Source organism: Akebia trifoliata, chromosome 3 (assembly GCF_017979445.1).
Source record: "Akebia trifoliata isolate Shusen 1 chromosome 3, ASM1797944v1, whole genome shotgun sequence".
Taxonomy (NCBI): domain Eukaryota; kingdom Viridiplantae; phylum Streptophyta; class Magnoliopsida; order Ranunculales; family Lardizabalaceae; genus Akebia; species Akebia trifoliata.
Window position 1 is genome coordinate 25,430,379 of NC_141377.1, and position 14,242 is coordinate 25,444,620.

A 14,242-nucleotide genomic window follows, 5' to 3' on the forward strand; every position below is an offset into this window, starting at 1 on the left:
CTTGCTATCGGAAAGGTATGAAATTTTTTTTTTTTTTTTTTATCTAGGTTTTTAGCAATGTGATATATTTGGGAAGTTAGTAGAGACCGGCTTTGGCCGGGCGGGGTTGGTGCCTAACACCTTCCAACCCCGTAACGTGATCCCCGGACTCTTTTTCTCTTTCGTAGATTAGTTTGTTTTTTTTAGAGTCAATTTGGTTCCTAGACCATAACAAGTAGGTGGCGACTCCCAAACCTCAAGGGTCAAAAGCGGATCCGTGCACCCCGCGGATCGAGGGCGCTTTCAGTGGCGACTCCACTGGGGACATTGAGGATCAAACTTGAAAAGCCCCAAGTATGGGTATATTGCCAAATGGACCTAGTTTTTATTTTATTGCGTTTAATTAATTATTTATTTATTTTCTTTAGATTCTCTTATTTTTGTTCTTGCGGCATCATGTGATTGGATTTTGAATATGATATTCTGAAAAATTATGGTTCAATCGAGGGTCACTTTGGATGACCTTAAATAATTCAAGAGGTTAGTTTTATTAAATATGGAATGATGGTTGTTGAACCATGAAGATTTAAAAAAGTAAATAAATAAATATATTTTTATTTATTTATTATTTTTTTAAAATTATTTTTGAGGTAACTATATCTGATTTTTTGAAAAAAAGATAGATTTTTTTTTTTTTTTTGGCTCGCTGTTAGCAACAGATAAGAATTTTTACACGTGGTGTGGTTAGCAAAGAAGCTTTTTTTATTAGTTTGAATATGTGCGTGACAGAATGGTGTGTGGCTGGTAAAGAGTTTTTCTTTTAAATTGTGCTTGCGTTTTTTATCATCTTTTTCTTTAAAAAAAAAAAAAAAATTTGCGTAAGAGACATTCTGAAAGCAACATCAATAAGTAATTCTTTTTTTAGGTTTGTTGGTTTTTTTTTATTTAAAAAAAAAATTAAAAAAATTTGCCCAAAGGGCGTGCTCTTAGCAACACAGCAACAATTGTTTTTAAAAGGGTGTGCCGCTAGTAAGAAGAGAAAATTTCTCTTCCTGTCTTCTTCTCCCATGGAAGAAGAGACAATAGCAAAGAGAGAGAGAGAGAGAGAGAGAGAGAGAGAACCAGCTTTGTGGTGTTCATTGTTCGAATCATTGACAAAAAAAAAAAACCAAAAAGGGGACGAAGAGATCGAAACACAGAGTCGCATCTCTCCTGGCAGTCGATATTGATCATGGTTTCAAGTTCAGGAATTTGCGATTGAAGAGTGGTGGTTGACGCTCGCCACCACGTGCTTGGCCGATTAGCCTCCATTGTAGCCAAGGAGCTCATCAATGGGCAGAAAGTTGTGGTGGTTCGATACGGAGAGGTCTGTTTTTCATATGCTTTGGTTCGACAAAAGATGAAGTATCTTCGGTTCTTGAGGAAGAGAATGAACACCAAACCCTCTCATGGCCAACTCCATTTTCGTGCTCCTGTTGAGATTCTCTAGAGAACCATCCAAGGGGTGATCCTTCATAAGACGAAGCGTGGAGCGGCGGTTCTTAATCGGTTAAGAGTTCATGAGGGGTCCCACCTCCTTATAACAAAACTAAGAGGATGGTCATCCCTGATGCTCACAAGGCTTTGAGGCTTCAACCTGAACATAAATATTGTTCATTGGGCAAGCTTTCATCTGAGGTTGGAAGTGACCATCATTACACCATTAAGGAACTTGAAGAAGAAGAAAGGGTAGGAGAGTTTTTTTTAAAACGTGTGTGCTGCCAGCAAGTGAAAAAAAAGGTTTTATAAAGTTTTTTATTTTACCAATAATGCCTGGTCCCACCTTGTTTTATTTTAAAATTAATATTTTGGCATGCTTGTTTAACCTTCATCACAGAAAGCTCACTGTTTTATAAAATTTATTACTAAAAAAAAAACAACTTTATATGATTCCTCATATATGAGAAAGTCAATTTTCAGCAAAAGGAGTGAGGCTATCCTCACCAATTTAACAAGATTTCAGATCTAACTAAAGGCTTTTGATCTCCCCCACGTGGAAGCAACACATATTTTTTATAATTTTTTTTTTTTTTGACAGATTCATTGTTGCATTTGGATATGAAAAAATGGTGGTTTGCTTTTCTCACTAGCTTAGTGAGGTTTCTTTCTTACTAACGGTCATTGACCTCACCACGTGATAATAAGAAATGAGAGAATTATTGGTTGCCCTCTCCATGGTCAAAGAAATTTCTTTTTATCGGCACACCAATTTTTATAATGTTACATTAATTATAGTAACTACGTGATTTACATTGGGGTGACATTGGTAGAAGTTGGTATGGTAATAACAACTCACTTCTTGTTTTTTTTAGGATTTTAATTTTTTAATTTTTTTTTTAATTTTTTTTCTTTTAAAAAAGGGTTATTTGATTTTTATTTTTATTTTTTAAAAGTCTTCATCCCATTTTTAGTACAATGTTATTTGGAATCTCAATTTACTTAGGGTCACTCAAAATAATCCTTGATTGGAATACATAAGGAAATGATGCTTGCTTCTAACATTGATATGCTTAATGTGCTTATGTGATTGGAATAATGTGATCTTGATTGAATATTCATATGATTTGAATGGTTTTGGTTTTGATTAAATTTCTATATAATCCAATGTATGATGGTATCATCAGGGCCATGGGCCCATTTGTTTGAAAAATGCCCCGGGCACACCCCACCCTGTTTTGCACACACCACATGCACGTTTACTGTTTTGAGCACTTACACGTCCCATATAGCCAACTTGGCACTAGTGCGTGGCCCGGTCTCTTCGGAGATGCGACGTCATTCATGAAAATCACAACTCCAGTAACGTACCTTAGGGTATATCAAACTGGGGTATCAATACCATCTGATCAGGTGATTCTGAGAAGTATGTTGATACACCCAGGCTGGAGCGACCTGAGCCTTTTACCTATTGTGAGCCACACAGTCACATGTCCCGATTGCCAACGTAGTACTAGTACGTGGTCGGTCCCCTCGTGGGATGCCAAACCATTTATGAAAGCTACAACTCTTGACTCGTACCCGTAGGTATGAAAGATAGTCTAAGTATATCAATTGCACGTCTTGGTCAAAACCGGTGCCTAAGCAAAATCTTGCCCCGCTGTACCCTACTGTACGAGGGGGATAGACTACGTCTATTCTAGACGAGAGGTATTTAAGTGGGCCCTTTCTCAGCATTGTGTGCCACCTCTCAACTGGAGATCGAACTGGCTGTTTTTGGCTTCAGAGAAATGAATTGAGGTTTAGATTATCACCTATACGGTATATCAAACCAAGTCACCACGTATCGAAAGGTATATAGGTATGCTTGGGCAAGGGTGGTTAGATAAAAATGCATTGCACGTAGTAAACCTAGAGTCTAGAAGCCTTCCTATAAGTCACGACCCGAATTGACTATGGGTGTTCCTAGGTTGCTTTATTCAATCCAACCAACAGGTAGGTGGGCAGACCGATCCAGAATAAACAAACAAAACCCGCAATGTCGGTCCTACCCAATCGGTGAAATGTACTGATTAATTTGAACCACTTAAACCAGTTGACCCAATGGACAAATAGATCAAACTGATCAATACCAAATCAGTTGGACTAATTGGTTTCACTTTTAAAGATCCAGACCACTTTATCTAAAAAGATTCGATCTTAAGATCAAATTAATTTATCTAATCAAAGGTTCAATCCCAATCAGGGGTAAACCCGCATCTAACCTTTCTCACTTTCTTGGTCACTATAGACTTATGGTGCATTTGGATTCTATTTTCCGTCAGACTTGGACTATTTTATGTCAAAACTTTAATCATGTGGTTAAGAGTCAAACCTTTAGAGTCAATGGTTAACCTTGGTTTACTTCCAATCAGGTGATAATTGGTCCTAAACGTTCTAAACCTCCATCTGTATCACTTTGGGTCCGTGAAAAGAGTCGTCTTTCTAGAGTACCACTGCCAAGTAGTCAGTCATTGCCACAAGAAGAAACGAGTACCATGGATGAAGCTGCGCTCCGTCAGATTTTAGAATCTTTTCAAGCCCAGATTATTGCCTCTGTCCAAACACAAATTGAATCCCTGAAAATTGAAAAGGGAAAAGATAAAGCTATAAAACCTCAGGATGTATTTGACCTCGTTGAAAACCAAGAAGATGATCAGTTACACGGCGACCCTGTCCTAGCTCATCGAATAACTAAAGTTGAAACTGCTTTGAAGAACATCAAAGACCCTGATGATCTTACTCTTGGATTAGGGTCAATGACCTTGTTTCCCACGGTCCGTCTACCAGAAAAGTTCACAATGCCTGATATGGAGAAGTTTGACGGTATTGGATGCCCTAGGACTCACTTAAAAGTATATGTCGGCATAATGCAATCTCAGGGTTTAAGTGAAGAACAGATGGCTCAACTTTTTCAAAGAACCCTGACAGGTCCTGCACTACGCTGGTTAATGTCATTGGACTCATCTCGGGTAAGAATATGGCATGTATTGATGAAGGAGTTTATTGGTCGGTACTCATTCAACACAAATATTGAACTTACAAGAAGAGACCTAGAAACTACTAAACAGAAACCCGGAGAAACTTTCACTGAGTTCATTGCTCGATGGAGAGCTAAAGCCGCTCAACTGTGGGACCGACCTCAAGAGAAGGAACAAGTCAAGATTATTCTCAGGAATCTCACTCCAAATTATGCCAAGTACTTGATGCCTCAATACTTGCCTACTTTTCAATCCCTCCTTGAGGCTGGAAATCAAGTTGAAGATGCTTACTCTTCGGGACTTTTTGGTAACTCGTCTGAGTCAAAACTCAAACATTTCAAACCTAATGTCAATTCCTTACAAGTGGCCAACACCTCCTTCGCACTATCTCCACAAGCTACTCAGCCTTCACAAGCTAAGCCTAGGAGACAGTTTGCCAATCTTGGAATGTCCCTTAGTGTTGCTTATCAAAAATTGATGAAAAGGGGATTGCTGACACCTTTACAACCTAAGCCTTTACCTAATCCTCTTCCCCCAAACATGGATAATGGGTAATTCTGTGAATTCCATCAGATGCCTGGTCATATTCTTGACAGGTGTATTACTCTCCGACATGCTATCCAAGATCTTATTGAGCAAGGAAAAGTCACCATACCCACTCCTACTACTCCCAATGTTAAGACTAACCCTTTGCCTACCTTTCAAAATCAACCCCCTCCTACTATGAACCTAATATCAATATCCAAACCCGAATCAGTTGACCCAGTTTCCTTTATTCACCCAATGGGTCTTAACAGTACATTTACTCCATGCCAGAATGAGCACAACTACCCTAAGGCACTGACAGGACTAAAGAACAGAGAAATTATTGAAGCAATGGGTTGTCCCGCATGTGACAGGAATATGAAGAGATAGTAAAAGCAGGCAAGTTCAAGTCATCCATCGAAGATAACTGAAGTGGCATAGACTCTAAAATTACGTCCCTCCATTCATAATGATGTCGTCTTAGTTTTTTTTTAGCTTTAGTTGCGTCAGTCTTTAAATTCAGTTAGTCATCTTTATTTTTGGGTTTTAGTAAGGTTTGTCAATCTATGTTCTTTTCAATTCCAATAAATAAAGAAGCTTTTGATTATCATACGTGCAATAATGATTTGAATATAAGATTTAACATGAGAAATGACTTAAAGCTCACTAACTAAACTTAATAAATATTGGAATTAAAGAGTACACTCAAGAAGTGCAAATTGGTGATACATTATCCTCAAGAGAACATGAGAGAATAGTAAACTTACTTGAGAAATTCAACAATATTCCTTGCATGATCTCATAAGATATATAGATGAATTACACAAAAACATAGATCAAGTCAAGAGTGATTTCAAAGTCAAAGATTATCGATCAAAGATGATATAGCTGAAAGCATCAACAAAAATGCTAAAACTTACAAGTGGATCTACCATATTTTTTCACTCAAGTGAAGAAAGTTCTCATTCACAAAAGAATATGAGATTTCTTTTGAAGTTTGGAAATAGTTGAACAAGTTAATGTCAAATACAAAAAACTCAGTCTCACTCAACTCTGTAGAAGAAGACTGAAGATTACTCCTTCTCAGAAGAAGACTGAAGAATATTCATTCTCCAAAAGAAAATCTTAGTTGACAAAGTAATCCAGATATCGAATTCCTGAAACTTTGACCAAGTTAAGCAGCATTCACAAAAGGAGGCCTTCTTTGGTCGAACCATTTTCCTGTCTTACCAAGATGAAGATAACCTTCTTTAGCCCCTCGCAGCCTTTAAAAAAAATCAAAATAATTGACAGAAAAAAAAGAATATCAAACTAGGGGTATTTTGGGAAGTTGAGCCTTATATCTTTTCTTTCTAAACCATATCCTAAACCCACCTATTAAGTCCTCCTGAATGCTAATTGACTAGGTTAAGGTGCAGGGAACTGAGAAGTTGTCGAGTTGGTTATACAAGATCATCAAGAAAAAAAAGAGAAGCCCACTAAGTCGAAAACTTGAAAAGGCGGCTTAGGCAAAATTTAGGGCATAACCATAAAAAAGAAAGTCTGCTAGGTTGAAAACCTGAAAATGCGACCTAGGCAAAAATCAAGGCATCATCAGAAAAAGAAAAATAAAGCCCGCTAGATTGAAAACCTAAAGAGGCGATCTAGGCAAAAATTAGGACATCATCAAATGGGAGGAAAGGTCCCGTCAAGAAGAAAAATTCAGAAGGAAGCTTGTGCAGACACTGCAGAACCATTCAAGCCACGATATTTGTCTTTTAGCCAAGAGCTCACATCCGACAAAGACAATATTGAAGTCGAAAAAATCAAAAGTCATCTTGAACATTGTAGGATCTTCAAAAGTATGTTTACTTGTTCAAGTGTTCGCTAATGGAAGATGTAGAATCATCAACCACTTTGAAGATGAAGATTTTCTATTCTAATATTTATCAAGATTTTTAAGTCCAACTCAAGTATTTCTCAAAAATAATGATCAATTCTTTATTGCACATATTATAATCTTAAGAGTCTTAAATGTAAGAGAATGTCAGTTCTTCTATCTGTCATACATCAGAGTCCATATTTTTCAAGCGTAATCCATTCTATCTGTCTCGTAGTCAAGTTCCAGTTAAAGCCAACCTTGAAACTAGGGGCATTTTTGAAGGTCATTTAATTCCAAAGTTTTTATTTTTAATCACATGATAAAAAGAAAATCATACAAAAGTTTAAAAGTTCGGCGAAGCCCAATGATAATTACGAATCCAGATACATGATAAGCCAATAAATGCCTGATCTTTCAAACTTTGAGCTCGATTTTAAATCATAGAATGAATTAATAGGATTGTTTAAGTTCCTATAAATCTAAGCTCGAGAAACATGGCTTAGTAAGTTCGAGTCTGAGAAGTGAGATTCCAACTTTTTGAATCATAGAATGAATATGCTTTTTGAAGTGCCTACAAACCTAAGTTCAAGTCCGAGAAACGAGACTCCAACTTGTTGAATCATAGAATGAATAGGCTTTTTGAAGTACCTACAAACCTAAGTTCGAGTCCGAGAAACGAGATTCCAACTTTTTGAATCATAGAATGAATAGGCTTTTTGAAGTGCCTACAAACCCAAGTTCGAGTCTGAGAAACGAGACTCCAACTTTTTGAATCATAGAATGAATAGGCTTTTTGAAGTGCCTACAAACCTAAGTTCGAGTCCGAGAAACGAGACTCCAACTTTTTGAATCATAGAATGAATAGACTTTTTGAAGTGCCTACAAACCTAAGTTCGAGTCCGAGAAACGAGACTCCAACTTTTTGAATCATAGAATGAATAGGCTTTTTGAAGTGCCTATTAACCTAAGTTCGAGTCCGAGAAACGAGACTCCAATTTTTGAATAATATATAGGCTTTTTGAAGTGCCTATAAACCTAAATTCGAGTCCGAGAAACGAGACTCCAATGTTTTGAATCATAGGCTTTTTGAAGTGGCTATTAACCTTAGTTCGAGTCCGAGAAACGAGACTCCAATTTTAATAGGATTGTTTAAGTTCCTGTAAACCTTAGCTAGAGTCCGAGAAATGAGACTCCAGCTTTGTTTGAAATCATATTGAATTAATAGGATTTTTTAAGTTCCTTAGCCTGAGAAGCTTGGCTACAATAGGCTTCAGTCCGATAAATGAGACTCAAACTTTTTCGAACTCCAAAAAGAATTTCAAATAGGATTTAACGAAGTTCCTACAATGTTATAACTCCAATTACCTTTGTTAAACCTTGCTATGATTGTTTTCGTTGCATAAGTGCATCTCAATTTTGAATCATTATTATCAGTGAGAGAAGATCTCTAGGACCTGGCACATTTTTACTCAGTTTCACATAGCATCACACCATTACACACACGTGCACTTTTGCATTAGTCAGGGAGAATTTTCTAAAATTCGAGGATCTGACACTGTCAGTGAGAGCTCACGCTCGAGGACCTGACAACCTTTTAGTTCGGGGAGAGTTTTACGCTCAAGGATCCGAACACCCTGACGAATTGTTAAATCAGGCTGCAAAATGAACTGTCACTAGCTTTGGCATTCGGATATCGTACTATCTACCAAAATAGATTTGCTATTTAGTTTGCTTCAACCCTCTGCTAAAGAGGGGCATCTGTAGACACCCCATTTTTGCATCCGCCTGATTAATCAACTCGTCAACCCGATTGCAATGATTCCCAATGATGGATGTGTATTCCATTGCTTTATTTTGTTACCAGATATGTTTCAGAAATCCGGATGAGGTATCTCGAACTGACAAAACTTAGAAACCACGCTGCGCTAGGTAAATACGACCCAGAAACATAGAAATCATCATCTTGCAAATCAAAAAGAAGCTTCACGATAAAAATCACTAAAAACTATCAAATTACCAAAAATACCCCTAACCTCAAAACAACCCTAGAGCCTACGTTACGCTTAGGAAAACTCATTCAAACACATAAAACAACAAATCGAAACCAAATAAATCATTTCGCCAATTTTCACAGAATTCGACAAAATTACGAAAATGCCCCTCATAAAGTTCACGACCATTTCACACAAAAAATTTCATAAATAACACAAAATAATATTTCCATTGAATTCCTTACGAAAAATCGATTCTAAAACATCCTAGAACATTAAAAACCGACTTAAAACGTGAAAAGTCCTCTCCGGGGGCAAAACGGTAATTTCACAATTTTCATAATTAAAAAATTCGAAATTAATAAATAAAACATTAAATAATTAAAGTGAAATATTAATGAAATTAATTTAAAATTTTGAACCTAAAAAATCGATTAATCGGACTCTCAGGCAAAATTGTTGAGGGTTCGTGAGATATTTCTTTAAGGACCCCTCCATTTGGGGGTCCAAAGAATTAAAGAAATAATGGAAGGGGGTTCTCCAAAAATTAAAAGTAAATCAAGCAAGACTGAAGTCAAGGTATTAAAGTCAATTAAGTGAAACTGAAGTCAAAATTAAAGTCAATCAAGCAAGACTGAAGTCAAGATATTAAAAGTCAATCAATTAAGACTAAAGTCAAAATATTAAAAGTCAATCAAATAAGACCAAAAGTCATAATAGAATTCTAATTAAATAATAACTCTATCTAATAGAGTTCTAACTTAAAAACAATTCTACCTAAAACAATTCTAATTAAAACACAATTCTACCTAAAACAATTTTAACTAAAACACAATTCTAATTAAAAGATCTCTAATTAAACACTAACTCTATCCAAATCAATCCTAAAAAACATCTATAAATAGAGGTGCTCACACCCTATTTTCGTATCAAATCATAAAACCCTAAGACAAGTAGGTCTAGAAGCCCCCATAGCCCCCCATAAACCCTAGTTTTGGAGTCCCAACTCCTTACCTAACATCCCCCCTTCAATTTTAGTCTAGAAAACACCTAAAATCCCTCCAAAAACACCCCTAAATCCACAATAAATTTGAAGAGTTCAGATTCAGAAACAAGGAGATACCTTGATCTAGGAGATCCGAAGTCAAATCCGGAGACAGAACGAAGCAAGGGAGTACAGTACAAGGAGCTCTTTTTGTCAGATTTGAGAGATCAAAATTCTTGCTATCGGAAAGGTATGAAATTTTTTTATTTTTATTTTTATCTAGGTTTTTAGCAATGTGATATATTTGGGAAGTTAGTAGAGACCGGCTTTGGCCGGGCGGGGTTGGTACCTAACACCTTCCAACCCCGTAACGTGATCCCCGGACTCTTTTTCTCTTTCGTAGATTAGTTTGCTTTTTTTTAGAGTCAATTTGGTTCCTAAACCATAACAACTAGGTGGCGACTCCCAAACCTCAAGGGTCAAAAGCGGATCCGCGCACTCCGCGGATCGAGGGCGCTTTCAGAAATATGTTATCATGTCATAGATATTCATAGTGTGCGTTTATAGTTTTTACTCAAAAATATATTGAAAACTTAGGTAAGTATCTAATGTATTTATATTATATTCACCTTGTTCATTATATTTAAAAAAATTTCTATATTTTATCCCTTTTTTTTTTTTCTTACTTCCCTTTTTTCCGAAATTTTTCCTTGCCGTTTTAAACCCATACTTCGACTTGGTGATTTTGTTCTGAACATAACCAACTAACTCAACTCCTGCATCTTTTTATTTTGCTCACATAAACTAAATACTCACGAATGATTAACTTAAAAAATGAACCTGGTAGCTTATTAAATAAGTTGAAATCGCTAATGATACCAAACATTCTTGGTGTGAAAGATTGGGAGATTAGGTGGTGGAGGATCAAATTATTCACCTTTTGTTCAACACATTGGAATTCCAGCTGTAGATATGTCCTTCGGAAAAGGTACTCTTATTTTCACAATTTTCATTTATGCTATTAATTAGTTGTCATTGTTATATTAAAATTTTTAATAGATGAAAGATTGTCATTAGTTCATAGAAAAATCGTTGTGGTCTAGACCTTCACACCTATTTTGATTAAATGTTTGGTTGATTCAATGTATGTTGCATGTAAAAGAAAGATAAACCATTTATGTCTATTGGAAGCTAACTGAGAATGGTTGTGTGAAGTATACTTATGTTAGGTGGCTACTCTATCTTCAGTTATTGCTAGTTATGTATCTTTGCTCTTATGGTGTTGGTCACATCATGTTTCCATTCTATCGGTCTGCATTGCATAAATCTGTGGATCACCTTGATCATAAATCTAAAGTAAAACTAGTAATTAATTGTGCTCCTATCCATGTTTCGATAAATTCTAAATCTACTAGATTGTTTATTAGAACAATTGGTACAAAAGTTATCAATCTCCTATTTAATACGTTTTTACTGAGTCCATCCCGGATACAGTTGGTGAAAAGCTTATTGGACTAGTGACTTCAAGAGATGAGATTCCTGATCTGCTTAAGGTGGGTAATGTCATTAAGGAATTCAGGAATATGTGCTTGGAATTATTCATAACACATTGATGTTTAACTCAATATATGCTCTGCCCCAGCTTGATGATGTGATAGATCTTGTGATACCAAGAGGCAGTAACAAACTTGTTTCGCAAATCAAGGAGTCAACAAAAACTCCCGTTCTTGGTCATGCTGGTAACCTAAAATATGTTAGGAATTCTATTTATAATTATGTTGTCCACACAAGCTTCGATTTTGATATATGATACATTTTCTATGAGAGTTATAATTTGCAATGTCTACTGTGTAGATGGTATTTGCCATGTTTATGTTGATAAGTCAGCTAACATTGATATGGCCAAATGCATTGTTTTGGATGCAAAGATAGACTATCCTGCCGCCTGCAATGCAATGGTAATTCCTTTATACATTCTTTTGACTGATATGTTAGATGATACTGTTATGAACAGGATTTTACATATTGCAGATTTGGCTTTTTATTTATGACTAATATATGCTATTAGTAATTACTCTCCACTTTTTGTGAGATAATAACACTCGGTGTTGTTCACCTTGGTATTGTCAGGAAACACTTCTTGTACACAAAGATTTGGTGAAGATTGACGGGCTTAATGAGCCCATTGTAGGTCTCCATGGTGAAGGTATGGCTTTCTTTATTAAAAAGTTCTCTTTTGATTACTTGGATATGAGGATATTGGATATGAGTATGGCCCAAGTGGTAGACTTACCTGCCCCAGATCCAAATATCATGTTTTGTCTGGTTCTGGGATAGGATTGTATAAGATGCATGTTATACATTTTGCTCAAAATAGAAATAAATGGTGAAATAGGGCTATGATTAAGATGGTGATGATGATTATGCTTTAATATTTTTATTGCTATTTTTTTTGTAAGTGTGCCTGTGCCATATGCAACACAAAACTTATACACATACCGATTCTATACCCAAACCTATATCATGCTACGTCAAAATTGGGCCTCCTTGTTGTTTTGAAGGATCAAGATATTAGTTTTCCATAGTGAAATTTTATGACAGTTTTAGCTACATGTGGAACGTACCTAAAACTAGATATACCTAGTTGTTCTATAAGATTTCATTGTTAATATGGCAAGAAAGTATCCTAGAGGTGTGCACGTATCAATTCAACAATTATACACACATTGCTATAGTGAGGAAATCACTTAGGTACCTTTAATAAAATAAAATAAAACTATTATTATTATTATTATTATTCATTTGAAAAATCAGATGGTTGAGATCAACCATTCAAATCGTTCATCTCGACAATTTGAATCGTTGATCTCGATGACTCATGTTAATACAGTGAGAGATGGATGATGAATGTGATATCAATCTCAACAATTCAAATGGTGATCTCTATGATTCATAATAATCTTCTTTTTCTTTTGGGCAGCGTTCAGTGAACTTACAGCTTATGCTGATTTTTTCAATGCATGTAAACCCAAGAAAGGGGAAAAAGTGTTGGTATCAGCGGCTTCCGGATCAGTGGGAAATCTCGTTGGATAGTTCGCCAAGTTTTTTGGTTGCTACATGGTTGGCTGTGCCGGAAGCAAGGAAAAGGTCCCATTCCTTTATTTTCATTTCCTTTTCATATGAAATCCAAAGGTTCTAATTTCATAGAGCTGCCAATGTCTTCGATTTGGATCTTATATATGAGTCAATTTGGAGATATGGTTGTCAATAGGTCAGATTATACTCAAAATCTAATCCAATCTTATCCAATGGCTGGGACTATGGCCTGCCCAATGGCCGAGCTGATGGACTGCCACACGGCCGAACGGATGGCCGAGCGGACGGCATGCCCAATGGCCGAGTGGATGGCTTGCTCAATGGCCGAGTGGATGGCATGCCCACATGCTTGCTCTTGGCTGTGCCCATGGCCTGCCTTGGCAATGCCCATGCCCAACCCTTGAGCAACCTCCCCCCCCCCCCCCAAAGAGTATGCTAAGTTTTTCCTTGATTTCCAGAAGGAAACATCAAAAGTGGAGACCAGTCATAATAAAGGAAGAAAGGAGACGAAGATTTAATGTGGAAAAACCCCATGGGGAAAAAACCACGACACAAATTGCAAAGTATCCACTACGAATGAAAATAGTAAAGCAATTATATGAGCACAATCCTCATTAGTGCAGCTTCTTCCACTGGTCCCACATCATGATTGCCTCGTTATTATCTTCTTAATTTATTTATTTTATCTTCTTTGGATTCATTACTACTATCTTCTTCTTTTCTTTTCCAACGTCATGGTGTTCTTTATGTGAATCAGCCGGCACCTTAGAAATAGTCCAATGCATAACTTCTTTTGAGTACTTGAATTTGATGCGGAGCGAGCTCTTCTCAGTCACCAATACTGGACCTTTGCTGAAATTATTATCTGACATGGGGAGAACAGGCTTTTGCTGTTGTGGGTCCATGACAAATGTCTTCTTGGGCGCCTCCATTAGAAGAACTTCTTGCGTATCAGGATCAAATTCTTTCCACGCTCTTTCACGGTGGCGTGTTATGTGATCCAACAAGGAATCCATTCAGGGAAAGGACTTTCCACAAAGAGAACAAGAATTGGCGTTTTTGTTTGTCTTCTTGACGTCCAACGTGAAAGCAATAACCCACAGTTTAAGCAAATCATCCTTGAACCAAGTTTCTTTAATGAAGATAGCCATAAGAGATGAAAGGCATCACAATCATTTGCTTCTGATTGTGTTTTATTTCTAAGCAATTATATGACTCAATTTCATTTATTAGTGCCCAATTGCTTCTATTAGAGCTTGTAGTAATGAAATTTCAATATATAATATGAATTTTGAGTTGTTTAGTTTAA

General features: G+C 36.5%; 2 pseudogenes across 1 annotated transcript in view; both read left to right on the forward strand.

The window, feature by feature from the left end:
• The window catches only part of LOC147406208 (uncharacterized), a 31,650-nt pseudogene extending 17,408 nt beyond the window's left edge, over window positions 1-14,242 (forward strand). Inside the window, exons 6-12 of the transcript XR_015176352.1 lie at window positions 10,738-10,824; window positions 11,325-11,390; window positions 11,480-11,576; window positions 11,692-11,795; window positions 11,968-12,043; window positions 12,871-12,984; window positions 13,691-14,242. The product of XR_015176352.1 is annotated as an uncharacterized LOC147406208 (transcript). The remainder of the gene's footprint in view (window positions 1-10,737; window positions 10,825-11,324; window positions 11,391-11,479; window positions 11,577-11,691; window positions 11,796-11,967; window positions 12,044-12,870; window positions 12,985-13,690) is intronic.
• LOC147406209 (large ribosomal subunit protein uL13y pseudogene) lies at window positions 1,211-1,822 on the forward strand (annotated as a pseudogene).